This window comes from Haliotis asinina, chromosome 15 (genome assembly GCF_037392515.1).
Source record: "Haliotis asinina isolate JCU_RB_2024 chromosome 15, JCU_Hal_asi_v2, whole genome shotgun sequence".
Lineage (NCBI taxonomy): Eukaryota > Metazoa > Mollusca > Gastropoda > Lepetellida > Haliotidae > Haliotis > Haliotis asinina.
The window spans coordinates 2,533,317-2,541,119 of NC_090294.1; positions in this window are offsets into that span (position 1 = coordinate 2,533,317).

The following is a 7,803-nucleotide window of genomic DNA, read 5'->3' on the forward strand; positions in this document are numbered from 1 at the left end:
AGCTACAAAGAATAACGGGATAACGAAGCCTTTAGGCAGAAGTCTGAAGAGATAAGCAGCCTTTTCTCATAAATTTGAAGGAATAAAACAGCCTTTTGTCTGAGGGTTGAAGGGATAAAGCAGTCTTTGTCAGAGGATTGAACAGATAAAGCAGGCTTTTGTCAGAGGTTTGATTGGTGGAGCGACCATGTATGAAAGGTTTGATGAGATGAAGGCAATTTGTCAGTGTCAGTAGCAACCGAAATTAGGATATTTTGTACTAATGTTAATTGAAGGTTAGATGGATAATGAAAACTTTCTCTTGGTGGCCTATTTATGAAGTAGGAGAATGATGAAACCACAGAAAATAGGTTACCATACTGATTTTATCATAACAGTACTAGTCAATCTTCTAAGCTGTTGATCACTGGATTGTCTGGTCCAGATTCGATTATTTACAGACCGCCACCATATAGCTGAAATATTGCTGAGTTCGGCCTAAAGCTATACTCACTCACTCACTCCCAAAGGCTTCATCCAAGTCCTCCACTGCACAACTAGCTATTATGTCACATGACCAGTGTTCAGTGTCAAAGACCTGATGAAGTCTTCCAAATGGTAATGGAGGAGTGTTAATAAGGGACACAACTCTTATCAGAAAGCTTGCGCATACTGTCACTTGTGAGAGTCTCTCTATGAAAGGGAATGTTTTGGTATAGGCAAAGCCATTATGCACCAACAGATTAACAATATTTATGTCATTTTCTAATTTTCATTAACCTTTTGTAGAAGAACCTGTGATAGACAGGGTGTGGCTGTCACCAAAGTCTTGTTGCTGGAATATGCTTTATGTCCATGGTGGGCAAGAACCAGCCAATTGCATAACCCCATCAATGTCTTCTAAATGTATATCACAAGTAATGCCATGCTGTTTATAGTGCAGACAGATAGCTTTTGGTATAATTATGTTGTCAAGATGTATGTCAGGTTTGATGTGTTTTTATCATGGTAGAGGGTGAATATTGTAATCAGATCTTGTAATGAAGATCTCATTTTCTGTCAGTTCACCTGGGCAGTTGACATATACTACCCATCAAACGTTTGGACTCACTACTGTAAACACAGCCGCTTACTTCAGTCAACTGTTCTGAAATTGATTTTGCAAAATATTCCATATTGTTTAAAGGTATTGTTTACACATGAGCTGATGTATTGCAAAACAGATTTGTTGTTTGAAAAGTAAATTGTCATAGGTTCAATAAATGATGAAACTCGGAGAAAGTTAAAGAACTCTTTTCAAAGCTTTCACTAGAACACAACTATTCACATGCATGGTATTTGCAAATGATTTTCAGCAATTTGATGCAAGATCCTCATGCAGTTCATCTGCATAAGGTTTGGTTCTCCCCAAGTTAGAGGAGAAAGTCTTATTCAATATAACCATATATAATGTGCATAAGATATAGTGAGTGCTTTAGGTGAGTCTAAACTTTTGATGGGTAGTATGGAATAACTGCCCAGGTCAGCTACAGTGATGTTTGCGCAGTATGTAATGCTTTCTTCCATTTCAGTAACTTCCGTGATATGTGTGTAAGGGCCTGTTTATAATTTGGAAAAAAATGCTAAATCATATATCCCATTTTCCATCCTTTTATGACTGACTTTGCAGAGTCAAATGTTTATAAATTTAGCAGACAGTAGGTGATTGTGTCAGATTCAATAGAAATTTGTGACATGTTAAACAAATTTCCTTGATTCAGATGGACAATACTGGTATAATCAGAATGTCTTTATCATCAGAATGTCTTTATCATCAGAAAGTCTTTATCATCAGAATGTCTTTATCATCAGAATGTCTTTATCATCAGAATGTCTTTATCATCAGAATGTCTTTATCATCAGAAAGTCTTTATCATCAGAAAGTCTTTATAACACTTCACCAGGATTTGTTTTTAATCTACCTAGACACATTTGATAATTTACTGGGATAGGGACTGAGGCTCTGAAACATCTGTTTGAATCCAGGATGGGACTATAATATGACATACTTTACATTGAAACATCATTTTAAACTGAAGTTTTGTCATTCAGTGTTCGTTAAACAAGTCAGATGTATCAAAATCGTGAAATGTTTTAGGGAATGCTTCCTCAACATACAATTTACAGATTTACAATTTCATAGAAGGGATTTTATTGTACCTGTAATCTGTTAACCTTGAAATGTGTTTAATCTGGAAATCTGGTGGATTTGCCCAGATTAACATGGTTTTAGAGTACTTTGTACAGATGATTATTCCAAATGTTTTGCTTTCATAAGTAGTACACCATATTATCTATTCTATCCATAAACTCAATCATATTGGATAAACCCTAAAAGAAATTGCTTAGTCAGCCAGTCAGATGCCACAGAATGACTTGAGATATGTTTATTTCCCTGTGACTCTGGGTGTGTATATAGTTTACCTGCTGGAGACAGGTTGTGACTGAGCAAAACCATAACCTTCAAAAACCAGGACGCACAAGGAATACCTTATGATGAGTGCACAGGTATTCACTGTTGTAATTTTCTTGATGATGTATCTGAGATATAGAGATCTCACTCAAGCATCTTCTGATGTCAATTACATCAACACAAGCTGATAAAGATATTTTTACTTTTCTCAATGAGTGTTGATGTATATTTATATCAGAAGACACTTAGGAGAGATTCTATTTATCATTCAAAATCACTCTCCATTAGTTTTCAGTGAAAAATGCCCATCTCAGAACATGGCATGCAGTGCAGCAATGTATGGCACTGTGTCTCCATCTAGTTCATGACGTCATGGCATGGTCAACACATTGTCTACTTATCAGTGTATCATCATACTGGAAGATTCTCAGATTGTCTTAATAGTTGGCATTGAAATGTAGATGGTTAGGCTATCCCTGTGTTTTCTCAGTTGTTGTATACTGTGTTGGGCTAGTGTTAAAACTTGTTATGCTGTCTCACAAAGATGCCTGCACTGCTTCATCAGGTACAAACATTTTGGTAGTGTACAGATCCCCTATTTTAGACATCTCAGTAGTTACAAAACCATGGTAAAGTTATACCTTTATGCAGGACTTTAGCACCAAAAGTACAGTTCTTCCACTGACAAGCTGTACCATCATACAGATGATATTTGCCACATGCTTGGATACATGTATATTCATGCTCCATTCAGGATGCAGCTTTGTGTCCTGTCAAGTTGATCAGTTCCAGACTTCAGCTGTGGACAGTGTAGCTTTGGGCTCAAGTAAATGCTGAGTGAGCGTGATCCTCCCATTTTTATATGTCATTACAGCCTGCTGGTATGTGTTTGGAATGAAAAACTGATTATCACTTGCAGGAAGTGTGTAAAAAGGTTTTGGTTTCCCAGCTATGTCTTTTGAATAATAGTATGTGGTGACAACACCTGTGTTTTCTGGTCTTTGCTAATACGTGTATTTGATTTTTGTGGCTTATTTTGTTTACAAAAATCAGTGCATTAAGTTAAAAATGAAACCTACAACTGTCTAGATGGCATGCTCTTGTTTATTGCATGGAGCAACATTTTGATGTATGTTCTTACACTGTTTTCCTTATCATGTTCAGCTTGATAATGATTGAAGAATCTAAATCATGAGCATGGCTTGATACAAAAAACATCAAGTTGTCATACATATAGTTCTGTTTCAGTTCTGACTCACCAACTTCTAGAATGATGATCAAACTATTAGTATTAAGGTAAAACAACTAAAGTACTGTCGGAAATAGGAAAAAACTGCTTTTTCAAGTTTATCTCTGCAATTTATGTAGTTGATATGTGAAAGTGTGAAATATCTGTCAAAGTAAGTTCGACCTAACTACAGTTCCAGTGGTAGGGAGATAGGAAACAAAAGAAAAGGACTTTGCTGAGGAGAGATTAGTACAGAAATGAGCAATGCAGACTTTTTTGAAGTGTAAAGCGACTTATTTGGAACAGACCATGGCTTTATGCAAATGAGTGTGTGATGATATTGTTTTACAAAGGACACTTTTTAGATGTCCATTTTGAAATCAGACTTTGCTTCATTATAAACAATAGCTGGCGTAAAAAGTAATAACTTTCATGTCACTATCACTATGAAAAGAAACAGGTAGGAGGGGTCATCTCAAAAGTAAAAACAGGACAGGTGTAGCAGACAATGCACAGGGTTGGGCTCATGGACAGAGATATCAGCTAATATATGGTAATCGTTTAGGGGAACTGAACTGTGGAAGTACATATAACAATTTATGCATGATATTCAGTCCTGTCAATCCTCACATGGTCACGCTTCCCATATATTTTGAGGCATTTTATACAGTGGTTTTCTATGGCTATCAGGTATCATACTCTTTTACATATCTCAACAGAAAGAAAGACACATAAGGTGTGTCATCAATATATGACCTATTCAACACACATGAAAAAGCAAAAACTATCTTTGAGATGACCCCATGTGCCTCTTGTGTAGCGCATGCATTTCATGTCAGGAGAACCATGCATTCCTTGGTCCTTCGTCATACCTGTCTGAGTGACCTAATTGCCATATATAGCAGCTAGTCCGAATTTTTTCTAAGTTTTGCCAGATTTTATGAGTAAAAATGATTTTTCTGGATAACTTCATTCCACTAAATGTCCAATTAGGCCAAAGTGAGTTACTTTGATATATCCCATTTGCAGTTCTGTAAATTTTAGGGATACAGAGTAACAGCCTGGAAACAATTTTTCTTTTATTTCCAATAGTACTTTAGTTAAAGTATCATTGTAGTGTGAAATAAGCATGATATGAGACAGTAGAATTATTAGATGAGGTCCACCGATATCATATAGACTCATTTGAAGTCTAACTTGACAGCTGGTTTGACATGAAGCAGACGGTAGATGCTTCACATTTGCATGCATGCAGTTCTATTGTGTGGCAGGAGGTCTCCTGTGTTGCAGGGAACAATCACTTGTACATATTGTCTCTGACAACCACTGCCCTGGGAACAGAACATGCCTACCTTTGTTGCAAGCAAATACTGTCATCACTGGTTCTCACTGGTTTTCAGTCCAGTTGTGTGATTTGGCCCTGTTTTGAATTTGGCTCCCAACCGAATCTGTTTGGCCTGTAATTGTCTGATAATTGTTTGATTCCCCACATTGTTACAATGTGTTAAGCCCATTCCTGGTGTCAAAGCCCTGATATTGCTGGAATATTGCTAAAAGCGTGATAAAACTAAACTGAACTAAACTCAGTCACTTATTCACTGAAGCCCCAGGAGAACATCACAGTGTGTATGAAATGCATGTTCATTATACGAGAGATGGTCTAAAAGTTCTAAGCCTACATAACTTCTAGAGTGCTAACACCAACTAATCTTAGGAGTGTTGTTGGACAGTGTTCTTCATCAGCATTTCCTGTTGTTTTACTCAAATAGATCAACAAGTTTGAATGCAACATGTCCTTGAAGCATATTTGGGTATACATACAAGTACAGCAGATTTGAAGTCATCATTACCAGCATTGCATTTTCCATGGAGATGTTCCTTTCATTTGGAAATAGGTGAAAGTCGCTTGGCCCAAGCTCAGGTGAATATGGAGGACAAGGAAGTTCTTCAAAGCCTCATTGATGCACTGCAGACTTGGCCAATAGAGAAAAAAATCAGAACTCCAGCCCTCAACATCTTTCACGTTGCTCTCATATGTATACCTCAGTACACTTCAAGGACTTGTTGCTTTCAAACTAGCTGATCTATTTGAGTAAAATAACTCTGGAAGTGATGAAGGCTTAGAATTTTTTTACCAGCCCTCGTACCTGACTCTCTAACAACTGTAGGGGGTGTTGATACAGCACATATGATACAAGATCTTCTTTTGGAAACTAGTTAACAATCTCTGTGCAAAGTTTTGTCCTTTTTGTGTGCCGAAGTATGCTCTTGGTTCTAATTCTTGTTCACTTATATATGCTTCAGTTCGGTTATCAGCACCTAACACATGCATCACAGTGGGATTTCTTGAAAGATGGGGCAGTTCTACGTACCAGGGTGCTGTTGTGCAAAGCAGTCTTGGCTCTAAGGTGGCCATAACTCCACACCATAACATAGTCTGAAGGTTGTCTTAGCTCTGTGGTTGTTTTGTACAACGACACTCAGTGTATGCAATTTCTTTATTTCAATATGCAACATTTCAGTGTTGTGCTAAAATATTTATCAAGCAAGTGCTAGCGTCTACACTGAAGCACTGCAGATACTGCATACTCATAAACTTTTTGTCCAGAATTTTGCTCGTAGTGCAATACATCTTGTAAAAACAACCTGGAAAAAAAATAAAGGAACACTTGTACTTTCATGTGCTCCCTTATTCATTTGTGTGAGTTTGGTAAAGAAGTTGTAGATCCCTAGAACCATCTTCCCTGTTCATCACATCATCTTCAAAGGATATCGTCCCACATGAGACTCCATGTGAGTGGAATACTGTCTAGACCTGTATTAAACCAAACTCTCAAACAGCTTCTGGAAATATGACTTCCCTCTGCCATAACAAAAGCTGTATCTTTACGATATATGCATGGTCTTTGTGTACATTGTGTTTGTAAATGTCAATGTAAATATGAAAATGTTATAAGTTGACATATATGCGAGACTGTATTGATATGTGGCAATATATTAAATATTTTTTATTTATCATGGCCTGGTTTGATTGCACCTGTGTTCCAGGTGATGCTCATTTTGTACTGGCTGACTGGTTATGTATAGATGCAACATTCCTCATGTGCTTTTAAGCATCTAAAAACATTTAATGAGAAAATGAGAATGATAGTCCTATGGGAGATGACATTTAGTGACCTGGGAAGGCATAATATGACTCCAGATTGTCAGAATTTGCATCTTTTGCTTATAAAAATACTATATGCTTCCATTTTTTTTACTTGCATGGCCAATTTTGTTTTTAATTTAAAATATGTTTTCTGCAGAGAACAGTGACAATTGTAACCACTTCACCATTATGATATTCCTGTTTGCATGTCCTCACTTTTAGATGTACACAAGGTGTCGTCTTCTTGAGACACAATATGAATACCATGTGAGATTATTGTAAATAGTGGGATATGCTTCAGTGTGATTAATTAGGTTTTCACATTATCCATCATTTCTGTGTTGAAATTAAGAGTTGTAATTGTTTTTGATTTGTCATCGTATTCAAAGGAAGAAGTACCAGCATGCCGTTATTGAACACAACCTTAGTGCTAAGGCAACATTAAGTCTGTGTTAATGTATGGAAGTTATGGTCACCTTAGCACTAAGATCACTTTGTGCAAGGGCACCCTGTTTTATCTTGGTAGATCCAGGGGGTCTTTCCCGAAATGAATTTGGTCTTGAAACCTGGAAAATTATTTGCCTCTCTTTTTCCAGAATTAATATAAGATGAACAGGTAATGTATTGCAGGTTTAAGATGGCAGCACATTTTATTGATTGTGTAGAAAAATAATGAGAAAATATAATTGCCCCGTGAAAGTACGTTTGAGAATTGGACAGCAACAACAGGGGATGTATTCATTGGCTGTTCATGTGTATTTACATGATTATGCTGGTTAAGATATTATTATTCATGGTCGTGAATAATGTGATGTCAGGCACGTTTCTTTATAGATTGTTTAAACTGTTATGTTTGAAGTTTATATCTGAAGTCTGTATGTCCGGGGTTTAAGATGAATTGTGTATCTCCTGTTCATGGACAGTAGGTGTATAAGGTAATTGTGACAGATGAAGATGTTTCCCGGTCCGACTTTTGTACTCAGTATCTTTACAAAC